Genomic DNA, 13,937 nt, shown 5'->3' on the forward strand with positions numbered 1-13,937 from the left:
TGTGCGAATCCTATAGGGAATTAAAGGTGATGCGCGCAAAGGACTGTGCATTGCAAATTTGTGAGAACGACATACAGGGTGCTTACGAACACGTCACACTTTTTCATTTGACCAATCAACGTAAACGTAAAAATATGTACCGGGAAAAATCAAGAAGTGTTAATAAAACTGATGCTTTCTTAATTTTTAATCATGGCGAAATAAATCAAATCTATTTTAAAACGCATTACTTTTTTTCTTAAGTTAGCGTTTCATTACCACAAAATGTATCTACAAACACTCTAAATAAAAAGTCACAAACCTGAGGAATATCGTGTGTTTATTTTCTCATCCTGTATCTTATAGTTCACTATTATCAGTGTAAAAGAATTTTAAAAAAACCTTTTATTAATTCACTGTTTTGTAAGTTCTTAGCACGTTGAGCGTGAATCTACAACGCACTACCGAGGTGTGTAAACTTGAGTGACATGAGTTCTGTGCGCTAACGCTTTCTACGTGACGATTTTTAAACAGATCGATGGCTTTTAGGACGGACAATCAGGTGGCTCGTGTAATTGGGCTCACTGCATCCAGGGAGCGTGGCCTACTTAGCCCGCGACATGTAGGTTCCATTTCAGGAAGGCAGTTATTCGGCGGGGAAGCCGCACCAGTCATGCCTGCGTGTTTTAAAATGCGGTATCATTCACGTAAGGCATGCAATACACTGTACGTAAGGAGCTTATGTTTTTGAATGACGTCTAATAAATCTATGAACGTCAGCCGCACGTACGAAAAAGTGTCCCGTTAAGCACATTGACCCGTTACGCTGTGACCCGTCACGCTCATTGTACACTTACGCCACATATATCTCACTTCCACTCGATTGGAACAACCATCGATTTGACTTTTTTCGAGGCACATTAAACTTGAAACACTCCCATTCGTTTCCTACTTTTCCTATCATCGTCCTATCCTTAACAGAATAACACAGATTGGAAGAAGTTAAATAGCAAACATGTATAAATGTTATAGTTAAATTAATCTCTTCGTTAAAGTAATAAACATATTTGAATTAATGAGTGCAAATAAAAGTAAATTTATCAATTAAATTGTAGATTTCATTTCACTCCTCCTTTGCATCCATACAAAATAGTGATAATTCGATAAAAAATGATTAAATTTTATTCATAAAAGTATGCAATCATTTCATTAATGCTTTGTTATGACGTTGTCACGTTTAACTATCGTCCGTAAACCGACTTTACAGACAAACAATTTTTTTTTATTCAATAAATTGTGCACGTTCCAACGAGTCCAGTGTTTTAAATCTGCCACACCTCGCGCCTTACGTAACTGGTGAATATACCTGTGCATAACACTCTCTTTTTGTAACTTACCTGATGCTGTGAATTCAAGACCGTGGTATTTATTCGCGATCCCACTCGCTTCGCTTTATCCTTGTGGTATCAAAGCAGCTCGGTCCGTGCATGATAGTTGGCCTCTGCAAATGGTATCATCTGGCTAAACAACAGGTTGCTTACATTTTTATCTTCAATAAATTCATTTTATACCAGAAAAAAAATATTCTGCCGAAAAAATAGTAATTGCGAAATCACAAATTTATATGCTCAATATTTATTGAATTCATAACTTTGTTTCGTGAAAGTTATATGTGCATGTATTCGTTGCTACGTCCTTCTATACTTGTTGCAGTAAATATTTAGTTTACTTTTGGTATGTTAATCTTGGTGAACAATTAAGAGAAAAAAACTGGTTTTAAGAGTCTTATAGTTCCCGATGTGTTGTGTCATGTATGACCTTTAGAGTGCTTTCCAAATGGCGACGTTTCTTCATCTGGAAGCAAGCGAGTAAAAACATTTGTTTGTTCACTTGCGTACCTGCATGCTTCACTTGTAGTTTGAACAACTCTTGCGATGTCACTTCCGAGATGAAGTACATAAATGCATATTATGCCTCAGGTGAATTAGGGCATTTTTTTTTTTGGTTTCAATAGTTTTGTGCTGTCATCATTTGTGGGTTTTTTTTTTTGCGTTCTCTTCTGTTTTGGAAAACTATTGTGTTTGTTTCGTATTTTAGTTTTGTCGTGTTCAGCTGTTGTGCTGAATTTTTTTGGGTTCAATATTTTTGTGCTGTCATCATCATTTGGGGGGGGGGGGGGGTCGTTCTCTTAGTCCATTTTTCTTTGTCTTTTGGGTATTTTTGTAGTTTTCTTCTACAGACATACATGTGCTTAGCAATGGCGTATGTCCAAAAGCTTACATCAAGTCAGGGATGTTGGAAGCAGTGGTCTGTATAATGGATTACACAATAAGTAACACGGGATGTAAGAAGATTATTTTCATGTTGAAACAACAATAAATCATAGGCTGAAGCATAGAAAAATTAATTTTTATAGATTAAAATTTTTCTCGCAATAACTACGTGCAAAAGGCGTAAAATTATAGGTGCGCGCGGGGGTATGTAAAGATAACGATAACTCTTTCAAGAAAAAAAAAGTGAGCTAGTTTTTCATTACTCGCCAGTGATGTGTGTAGATATCTAACCTCGGTCTTGAGCAAATTTTTGCTGTGTTATTTATGTTTTTCATGTTGCAAATACGTTATAATACATTATATGTCATAATACGAAATTCGGACACAAACTTTAAAGCAAATTATTTCAAATAATGGCGAGCGTTGTAAATATACTAACTGATCAATAAAATTATTCGCTTTTAAAGTAAATACCAAAATTTCTAGACGCAAATCACACATTTCTGTTTAATTATGACAATCTAATGCACTATTTGTAATGACCGGCTCCTATAAATTTTACGTGTCTCCTATGAAAAATGAAAACGACAATGTTCACAATCAACAAATAAGTGAATTTACACTAGTTATGATAGACCCTGTCAATAGTGTAAAACATTAACTTTTCTTTGTGAACACACAATTGTTGGTTTACAAACTTAAATTATATAAACCTCCTACTGTGATAAATTTATAACTCTTAAATTTCAATATTAAATCTAAAAAGCATAAATTTTATCAAAAATGTAAGCCCTATAGGAAGTAAATTCAGGCATTATATGTTTCTAAGTTCCTGGTACTCATCCTGAAAACTTTCGGGTATTTAAATTACAGACAAAAAAATGTTCGCGTCTCGGACAGAAAGTAAATACCGCAGAGCGGCGAACACGATTCTAATCCCTCCTATTTACATTCCGGGCTCTGGATGTTTTCTCAAAGGAACCGCTTGAACATACGCTCTATATATTACGTTGAAAAAAAATTGTCTTTTACTTTTTCTATTGGCTTAAACATTTCGTTGCCCACCACTTTCTCTCAACCTCCCCTCACAGCCATTCTGGGAACTGACAAGGTCGTAGAAGTGTCATAGAGACTTCTGGTATGAATCAGAGCCTAAACTCTCTATGTTATCTTTAACATGTGGGTTTTTTTTTTTTTTGTAAAATTTCGCCATGCAGTAATTCAACTTTTGATCATTTAAAAAAAAATACTTTCAAGTACACGTTATCGTTATTGGCATACGATGGTTCCTGTAACACGACACTAAAGGCATATATTCATGCGCTCGTGCATACCGTGATTATGCTTCTCACTGGCGGTGAATTTTCTTTTAGCTCTCCCGTTTCTTCCTTCCCTTGCCGGAAACATACCATTGGTCCCTTTGGTAGAGAACTGTGTGTGTGTTTCATCAATATCATCAACATCATATTCAACAACAACAACAACAGTTATTTATAACAGTTATATATAACAGTTAGAGGTAGGAACTCTACACATTCTAAAAAAAAAAAAATTGGGTTTCTTGTTTCTAGTTTGCCACAATCCACTTTATTTAATGATTTCATGGTTGCACAGTTTGTAATACCTAAAATATAGCCGATACGTCAGGTGCCAATATATGACATTTTCATCGATCTTGCCTCGCATTCAGCATCTGAAACATAAACATCAAAGTAATATCCATAACACCATAACCCTATTAAAGGTTCTGTGGATAGCTTCGTAACGTTTTGTAGTATAGACAACTGACATCGAAACTTAAACGTTGTACCACTCGATGAAGGTACGCATGTTTATAGCTATTGTAATGGCATTCCAATTCGTGATGGCTACAAAAATTACTTCAAAGATGTAGAGTGTTTTGATTCTGAAAGAAAGCATATTGGCAAGAAGAATGGCTAAGCTGACCAACAGGATATCCAAATGAAAATAAGAATATTTCATGAAATGGGGCTTTTTTTTTCCAACGCTCTTGTCTCTTTAACTCGTCGGACATAAATCCATCCAGATGGTCTCCCCTCGATTCTTTTTCCTAACCCGGCACTCTTAGTGTTAGCCCTTCCACCTTGAGGCCTCCGTGTGAGTGGATACGGATGCGCCGTATTCGCGAATTGGGAAAGGTGTTAGGGCTCTGGCTATGACCAGAGTTTAGGGCCACCCATTCCAGCACAGTCACACCTTGAACCCCTGTATCACTCAGCTGACCAGACAGTTGGCTGTGTTCTTAGCCCTATAGATAGGGACAGGCATTTTTCGCGAAAAGATCTGAATACCTATTAGACTGCAACAAGGTATACCCGCACCTGTTGTTTCTTCCTTGTGATTGGCGGCCGTCTGCGAGAGAAGTCGTTGTCTTATTTGGCCGAGCCACTCAGGACGCGTTAGTAGGTATATATAGTTCATATGGGGACAGGGGAGGGGGGAGGGGGATTCGGGGATTCGAGGCGGCCATCTTGGATTACGTCAATCCGGCGGCCATCTTGGATTACATCACTTCCGGCGGCCATCTCGGATGACGTCACTTCCGGCGGCCATCTTGGATTACGTCACTTCCGACGGCCATCTTGGATGACGTCACTTACGGCGGCCATCTTGGATTACATCAAGTCCGGCGGCCATTTTGTTTTCTAGAACATTTCACCATTTTGAGTTTCGTCCGCCATCTTGAAAATCTTTATTTATTATCTGATTTTAATGGAAAAAAATTTAAAAATTAAAAAAACTTAAATAATCAAAATTTTAAAATAAAATTAAAAAAATATTATTTAATAAAATTTCAATTAAAAAAACCTACGCATCGAACACCCCACTCCTCTACATTACGAATACACCATCTAACACCCCGCTCCTCTGTTACAATGACATCATCATCGAACACCCCACTCATCCCTGTTACAATTTTTCGTTACATCCACCATCTTAGAAAATCATAATTATTAACTTAGAAAATCAGGAAAAAATATATATATACCATCGTTGACTGCTGGAGGCAGCCATCTAATTGAATGGAGACCGCCATCTTAATTTCATCTGAAGGATGTCATCATCGGGTGTAGGTTTCTAAAGTACGTAGTGTACGTAAGGTAGAGTTTCTATCCCGTACCAGCATTATTATGACCCTTATAGACAAAAATCCACAAAAATCCACAAAAATCCACAAAATCCAAAGTAATTTCTTTGTTGTAACCACCATTTTTTCTTAAAGTCTTTTCATTTATAGGTTTTAACTAAAATATATGTTATTTATACTAACGTTGTGGATGTGATAGTTAAAGTAATGATAATATTAAAAAAACATTTATTACCCCATCTTAGCGGGGCCAGAAATTTTTCAGAGTCCTAACTCACAAGTAATATTCTCTTCTCATGTTTGCGTACTCGTATTTAAAAGGCTGCATGGAAGCAATTATTTTTAATGTCTGTGTATAATTACATTTCTAAACAATTTCATGTTTGCGTACCCATGTTTTAAAAGCTGCATGGAAGCAGATATTTTTAATGTCTGCGTTCTATTTCACTTTTATAAACAAGTTCATGTTTGCGTACATGTGTTTAAAAGCTGCATGGAAGCATATATTTTTAATGTTTGTGTATAATTACATTTCACCATTCTGTAAGACATTTATAAGTATCAGTACCTCGTGGGATATTGGTTCTATATTAAAAATAATAAACAATATGTAGGTAAAATTGTATTTATTAAATTAAGAACATATTTTACACAACAAAAGTGGAGCAAAAACAGACACTACACATCAAAAAACTGAAACTTTACAAAAACAATGGAAACTATACATCAAAAACATAAACTGTACAACAAAAATGGAAAACTGTACAGCAAAAACATAAACTGTACAACAAAATGAAAACTATAAAACAAAAAACAGAAAAACTATACAACAAATGGAAACAACTACCAAACTGCCAAACTATTTAAATCAAAAACTATTTACAGAAAAAAAATTATTCGTCGCCTCCAACATATCCGTGGGGGACTGTGTGGATACCATCTTCGCAGATCAGCCGTTTGTCGTCCTCCCACGTTATGGCCAGCTTATTGCTGTACTCAGTATAGAGTATGTGCTGACGGGAGCGAATTGCTCTAACGCCTGCCCTCATTGTGCGGTGGTCTTGCAGGGCTTCCAGGTAGTCATCGAATGTTATGTGGTTTTTGACCACACATCGCTGGATGCCCTTGGCCTTTTTCTCGCTCTTACCGCCACACCTGTAGGCGTAGAGTTTGGCCCGTAGGCTTACAAACTCCTCCATTACTTCTCCCCCACATTCATCTTTGAATTTACCGACAACTTTCTCGTTGATGGGGGAGAAGCATGGGTGGTCGGAAGGGTAGCAGCTGGTGTCGAATTTAGCCATCAGTGTAGGGTCGGCTTTGAGGTCTGAGTAAAAGTCTGTTGTCTGGATCTCATACACAAAACTGTCTGTATCCATATACATCAGGTGAATATTGTCATGGTAACGGGGTTTCATGGTATTGTAGTGGAAGTCGTACATGAGAGTCTTTGAAAGATCTAGTACAGCCAGTCCGGCATAAATCGGCTTGTCGAAAATGATGGTCTCGTGATTAAGGTGGACTAGAGACAAATTCGGTTCGTACATTGTACGGTCCTTGAAGGACGGACGACACACCAACTTCTTGAACCTCTTCTCAGAGCACACCAACTCCATTTTGAGCCTCCGCCTTTTATTTTCCATCAGTTTACCAAATGTCGAGTTCACAGCGAGCTTAAAGAACTCCTTCTCGAACTCGTTAGCTGCTGCTTTCCGCTTGTTGGTATTCAGCCGAATATAGGGCTCCAACCATGCCGACTGCTCAAACTGCAGGATTCGGTGTATCTTAGTCACTCTCAGCCCATGAGATACCGCTTGCTGGAGGTTTTTGTAGTGGACAATGTAGTGCTCTTTATTTTCAAGTGTTGTCATCAGCTTTGATTGATTTGAGCCGGGCGGACACTGATTTACAGGAAGAAATGGCAGGTCTTTGTGACTTTCGTGGAGCTCGGGAGGGTACTCCACATCACACTCAATAATGTAGCCTGTAGGAGAATCATCTGGGACAGACACGACATCAATTGATGTGTCTGCCCATTGGAAATGCCGAATTGGAAGCGGCAGAGACATCGCCCACCCGTACAAATTATTCGCATCAATGTACTCCAGGAATGTGGATGGCTTGGAAGCATCATATGTCTCAGGTATGTAGGAGTTATTGGCTACGCAATGACGTTTAATGCTTTGCGCTACTCCCCCCCTAATACCAGCCTCCACAAACATGTACATATCATAATCGGTAAGAAGCTCTAGTTGTACACCTTTGGTTCGAAGCATCGCATCGAAAGCGAACCCTGGACAAGAAATATAGTGAGATGGATCTAGGCTGTATGTCTCCAAACATATGGAACGAAAATTCTCGAATACATCCGCCAAAATCAGAACATCCGTCTTTAGGTACAAGTCAGCGTACTCCCCCAAAGTAGCACACTGAAACTTGTCCCAGACTTTCACTGCATGAGCGTACTCCATCTCTGTAATCATGGAATCAGTCAGACTATTATAGAAATCATCGATGGATGGAAGACGAGTATCATCTAGTCGAGCAAAAGAATCTACAAAATCATACGGGAATATACCCTTGCGGGTAACCAACTCCAACTCATCAGGCGCGAAAAACTCAGTAGTACTTATAAACTTGTCTGCAGGCAAGAACTCAGCGAGCGAAGCAAGACCCCGACTCATAAAACGGAACGTATCGACAAACTGAATGCTGAACTTATCATGTAACTTCTTGGAAAAAGTTATCAGCTTCTCCTCTGAATTCGGAATGATGAAGATGTCTTTACTATCATACCCCAACTTCCTGATAATGAAGTTCTGATCGTATGCAAGGTTGTGGAAGAACACAATCAACTTTTTCGGTCTGCGCCTGAGAAGGTTGCAGTCATTACATGCAGGCCCAATAAATTCGCCGGTGAAGTGATTGTGGTCACGAACTTTCTTTACAGTTCCTCCGAACTTTCCTCCACAGTAGCAACAACACCTTGCTTGCAGAAAAGCAGTGTTTTGTGCATGTGTGAGCGGAGTCATAGGAACAGACGTAGAAAATATTTTCTGTACATCATGTCCAATCTCCACAATGCGGGATATGAAATTATCCTCTGCATCACAACCGCGATACAATTCAGGCTCTGATGGAAGTGCTGAAGTGAGGTGTGCAGGAATGATGGTATTATCAGCTTTCACGTAAATGCAGTAGCTGTATGCTTTATGCTTTTGGTACTGCAGCGTGTATGACTCATCAGGATTCGGGTGACATGTATGGATTTTCTCTAGAATAGCTTCAAAGTCGCAATATACCACGATGGGCATCTTATCACTGTGATGGAAGTTTTTGAACTGCAGAACAGGAGGCAAGCCATTTTGATCGGGCGATGGCATCTCCATCCTAACAGCAGCATGCTGTTTGCAGAGCTCACGGTGTTTTTCCAAACACTGAAGACCAGTGAGCCCGCTAACCCTTTCCTGATCATCATAATGCTTGAAGCATCTTTTACAAACATGAATAGCATCATGATGTGTAGTGATTTGGGCCCGAACCAGGGCAGAAAAATTAGTGATGTAGGCGAAATGGGATGAATTGTCATTGACCAAGAGCAGAAGATCGAAATGATGTTCTTTTTCTTCAGGAGTGACTCGAGCAGGAACAACATTCAGATTCTCGTCGATACTGTAGATGTTGATGGAGACTCCGGGGTTCTGTTTTTCAAACAGTGGTATTTGCTTGATTGGAGTAGGGAAGTCAATGTTGTTGAAGTTGAACTCCCCCTCCAAGTCATGGTAGCGCTGGTTGACACGTTCAGGATGCTCACCTTCCACGTACTTCACAAGAATCGACCACTTAAAGCACATGTGGTCTTCGAGGTTTTGCGGATTTATCACTGCGTATTTGTCTTTGATGCATGTAGGTAATTCGATGTAGGAGCTGGCACGGAGTGGATCGAGCTTGTTTATCCGTAGTTGAAGCCGCTTAACGGAAGACAAAGTCCATCCAGACCCCTTCCCCATGTAGTCTTCCTCCTCCTTGCAGATCTTAGAGATGGACTCGGTAACTGCCTCCTCCACCTCATGAACTGCGTAGAGGGGGACATTCATGGTTTTGAAGGCCCTCTTGTCTTCACAGGCATCTACGGGTTTTTCGTAGGCGCACTCGAGCACGATATTGAATTTGAGAGGTCCATTCTCTTCAATCTCCTCCACAAGTTGGTTGATTATTTTGTTCTTGATGGAGTCCAGGTACGTACAAATATCCTTGGCAGAACTTGACGTATTTTCTGCCACGTACGTCTTCAAGTTACCCTTGAAACCCACTTCGGCGGTGATGAAGCCGTGGGTATTGGCCAAACCAGTCCCGGTCACCACCTTTGTTCGGCTGGTCGAAGGCTTGGGCGTAACTGCAGGCTTAACTGCTACCATCCTCTGCTTCTTTGTTGGAGGCGGAGCAGGCCCCTTGCATACCTTGATGTGGGCTTTTAACTTATCAGCCCTGGCGAACTCCTTAGCACAGTTGTCGCAGGTATGTGCTATGCGGTTTGGGTTAAGACCGCAAGCCGACTTCTCATGGCGTCTAGCCAAATCAGCACGGGCGAAGGCCTTGTAGCACAAGCTACACCGCATGCCTGATGTCGTAGCGACAGCTCCAGCACATGATGCAAGGTGCTGCTGCATCTTATCGCTGCGTGCGACCATCTTTCCACATAGGTGGCACTGCTGGTAGTCACGATGCTGGTTCTCGGCACACTGTCGCTCGTGCCGGTAGCGGTTGTGGCCTGCCGTGAATGTAGCAGAGCAGAAATGGCATTTCTGAACGGTAGATGCCATCATCACGGCAATCGCTAGACTGGTCTCAACGTACGGAACACGTAACGGTAGCTCGACGCACGGAGAACTATAACAAAAGAATTAAGAATACAATGTAGCTAGATGTTAACACGAAAAAGTTGCAAACATAACCTCAAAACTATATCCCTTAAGCCTACTAACCTAAACTGATAGCAATGTAACTAAATAAAAAAGTTACAAACATAACCTCAAAATTCTAGCACTCAAGCTTACTAACCTAAACTACTAGCATTGTTACTAAATAAAAAAAAGTTGCAAACATAACCTCAAAGCTATTCCTTCATGTACAATCCTAAAAATGGTAGAATATTTAAAGTACTGATAAAAGTTAAAGCTGAAAAATATTCAATGCTAACTCAAAATGATTGATTACATAACCTCAAAACTACACTAATGCACAACTCAAAAATGCTAGAATATTTAAAGTACTGTTAAAAGTTTAAGTTAAACAATTCCTGGTTACCCACACATAAGTGTACAGAGAAAAAACTAGCTAGCATATAACCTACGAAAAAGCTGAGAAACATAAAAATATTAACGAAACATGTAGCATACCTCAGAAAACGATGAAGTGGAGCTGTAGAACACGAAGTAGCGTTGGCGGTAGAAATCGTGGTAGCAGCGAAACTCACACATGAACTAGCTCACTCAAACTCCAAGAACACACTGAAGCTCCGACAGCTAATCCTGGCCTTTTATAGCCTCGGACCTGCCTGTTCTTGGAAAAACCATTAGGAACAGAGTATTTCTGTTGTATCCACCAATAGGAATGTAGTACATGGAAGTACCATTGTCTTCGGAAAAACCCAGCATGACTCATTTGCATGTCGTAGCAGGTCTGTGAGGGGTGGGGTTAGAAATGTAATCTGACAGCCAAACATGGGAAACCACGCTCGGGTAAAACCACTAATGACCTAGGTGATTAGAGATTAGGGCGCGAGGCACTGCCTGCATCGTGACTCATCACTCAGGAATGTCGTCTCGCAGTGTCGAGGGGACCCAAACAATAGACTTGACCGTGCATGTCACAACTGGTACATTAGTCCGCGACTTTGTGGCGCCATGAGGCGCTCATGAATGTCTGAGCCTGCCACAAACAGCTCGTCAAAGTGTCATCACCAAGCACTCGAGCTTCAGTCATGACGCGCATGCTGCAACAGGCCCGTTAGTCACCGACTTCGTGGCGCCAAGCTGACACTCGGGTAGACAGGTAGCTAAATGATAATACTAGTAATGCAAGGAAATAAAAAAATCGGGTATGTTTAATACATTTATTAAAAGTAAGAACACATTACAAAACTAAAACATTAAAAATTTATTTTACATTTATTATGACCAACATTCGTTTAAAATTTTTTAGCATTTCATTGCGAACAATCAGTTGAACATCCACAGTATGACACAATTTGCTTATGTTCCAGGAACAAACCCTTTTCACAAACATTTAAGGAGACTTTCCTTAAGCTTTCTTTTCATTGGTCAAATAAAACATCTCCCTCTCTTCCCCTTTTACAATGATGCTGCTTCACCATCATGCTAAAATTCTGTAAGACAATAAAAAAATTTACTTCCCTTAAACCTTACGGTAGAAATTTCATCCTAGGTTGCTGTTACTGCATCTAGAAATTAAAAATTATATTATCTCATACAGGTTTTATTTACATGTTATACTTAACCATCCTACCACACACACGCACACACATGCACACACTTACACACATGCGTGCGCATGCGTGCACTGAGATGAAATACATACTTGCCCACATAATGTACTTTTATTTACAAAGGCAACATATTAAAACACATAATATTTTAATTTTGTGTAGATTGGATGGTACCAGAAACCATACTACAAAACGAGCGGACAACACTTGAGTCTTTACTATGATTGGGCTGACGGATTGCCTCTGGAACGCCCTTGTTACCTTCAACGACTCAGAATTAATACTTTTTATCCATCAAAAAACAACAACAGTTTAACTAAGCAAACATACACCCCACACCCCTCAAAAATTGTTATTACACAAGGCATTATTTACATGGTAGGAGACCGCACATACGAAGTGCGCAACTTCAGATTAGAAATATTGATTAAAATAACTACTAAAGATGCTAATTTGTTTATGAAAAAATTGCACATGAAATACAGACACTTGGTTATTTACACACACATACATACATACATACATACATACATACATACATACATACATGCATACACACATACACCCTGCATGGCTTCAGAAGTAAGTACGATATTTTGAAAACCACTCAAGACTTACATCTGTTTATGAAAAGGAGCTAAATATTAAAAAAATTTCAAAGTTAATTTTAGAGATGAAATATCATGTGCAAGTCCTTGCATGCGAGAACATTTTATTACGCAATTATCTTCATTTTTCCCAAACCATAGGTCTGATGTTTGATTACCACACAAATCTCATACTTAACATATGCACTACGAGATGACTGCACGCCAGTCCAAGCCCCTGCGCTTAGAGACGAAACTGCACTAGAAGCGTTAGCAAGCATTGCAATTATCTCGCTTCACTAATGCAGATTCACCTCTGACTAGGTAGACCTCCTGAAACAGTAAACATAGGACAGTGAAAAACATTAAAATAATGCATTTCAAAATAATTGAATAATATAAAACACTGCATATTTCACGAAAATCACCACGCAACTGACAGCCCTTTCAGTCACAATTCTGCGAATGCTATCACAGAATGCTAGATTTAGAAAGAAAGGATCATTCATGCCTTCATTATGGAACAAAGTAATACATCACATGAAGAGAAACAAAAAAGGTACACACTTCGTTCTTAGACTCGTGCCGCCTCCTTGACAGAGAGAAAAGATTTTACACATAAAATAGTATATATTTCATTTCCAGCGATGAAGATGTACTAATATCACCTTGACAAGCTTAGATGATCTACGGAGAGACAAAGTAAATATATTAACAAAAAAAGTCGACTAAAAATCATTTACAAACAAAATACTTATCATTCCTTCGATTACATATTTTTCTCAATTTAATAAATGAGAGAACACAAACATTTGCTTAAATCACTATTTATCAATTTTAAACTCTCGTGCACATCAGGAAAAAATATATTGTATCATTCATTATTAGTTGTAATGTAAAAAATGCAAAACAGTTTCTTTGTGGGATGTGGAATGCTCACTCACGATCGAAAAAAAGAGGGGCTTCGCTGTAAATCAAGGGGAGGGGGAAACCATCTTGAAAGTTGAAGTTTCTCATATATTTAGATGTATAGTAATCAAGCAAGTAATAATATTTGGTGGTATAATATCCGTCTGATTAAAGTTTATTTGCTAACATGAATTCACAAATTAAACGAATCTCTGAGTACATTTGCTTATCTTTTATAGGAAAAAAATGCACAGATTGATTGTTTTATCATGAATAACCAGGAGCACACTAAAAAAACAGACGAAATTCTCGCCAATAATAACCAACAGCACACAAACAATAAAAAAACGATGTGTCAGTAATAACATGCAGCATGCGGAAAAAATCACCAAAATATTGTCAAGAATAACCATCAGTACATGTAGAATACCAATAAAGTCTTGACATGAAAAAGGCTGAAGTGCACGGAGAAAATCAAATTCTCGTCAGGTAAAAAAAGCAGAAGCACATGAAAAAAAACCCAACAAAATTATAACACAGTAAAGTTGAAGCACACGTAGAAATCTATCGAA

The 13,937-nt window shown here is 39.0% G+C and overlaps 1 protein-coding gene across 1 annotated transcript in view; it reads right to left on the reverse strand.

The window, feature by feature from the left end:
• Positions 1 to 3,809: 3,809 nt before the first annotated feature.
• LOC134538810 (uncharacterized) overlaps positions 3,810 to 13,937 on the reverse strand; it is a 40,749-nt gene continuing 30,621 nt past the window's right edge. Inside the window, exon 10 of the mRNA XM_063380312.1 lies at positions 3,810 to 3,945. The gene's annotated coding sequence lies outside the window, so the exon portion shown is untranslated. The remainder of the gene's footprint in view (positions 3,946 to 13,937) is intronic.

Source organism: Bacillus rossius, chromosome 14, assembly GCF_032445375.1.
Source record: "Bacillus rossius redtenbacheri isolate Brsri chromosome 14, Brsri_v3, whole genome shotgun sequence".
In the NCBI taxonomy this organism is placed as follows: domain Eukaryota; kingdom Metazoa; phylum Arthropoda; class Insecta; order Phasmatodea; family Bacillidae; genus Bacillus; species Bacillus rossius.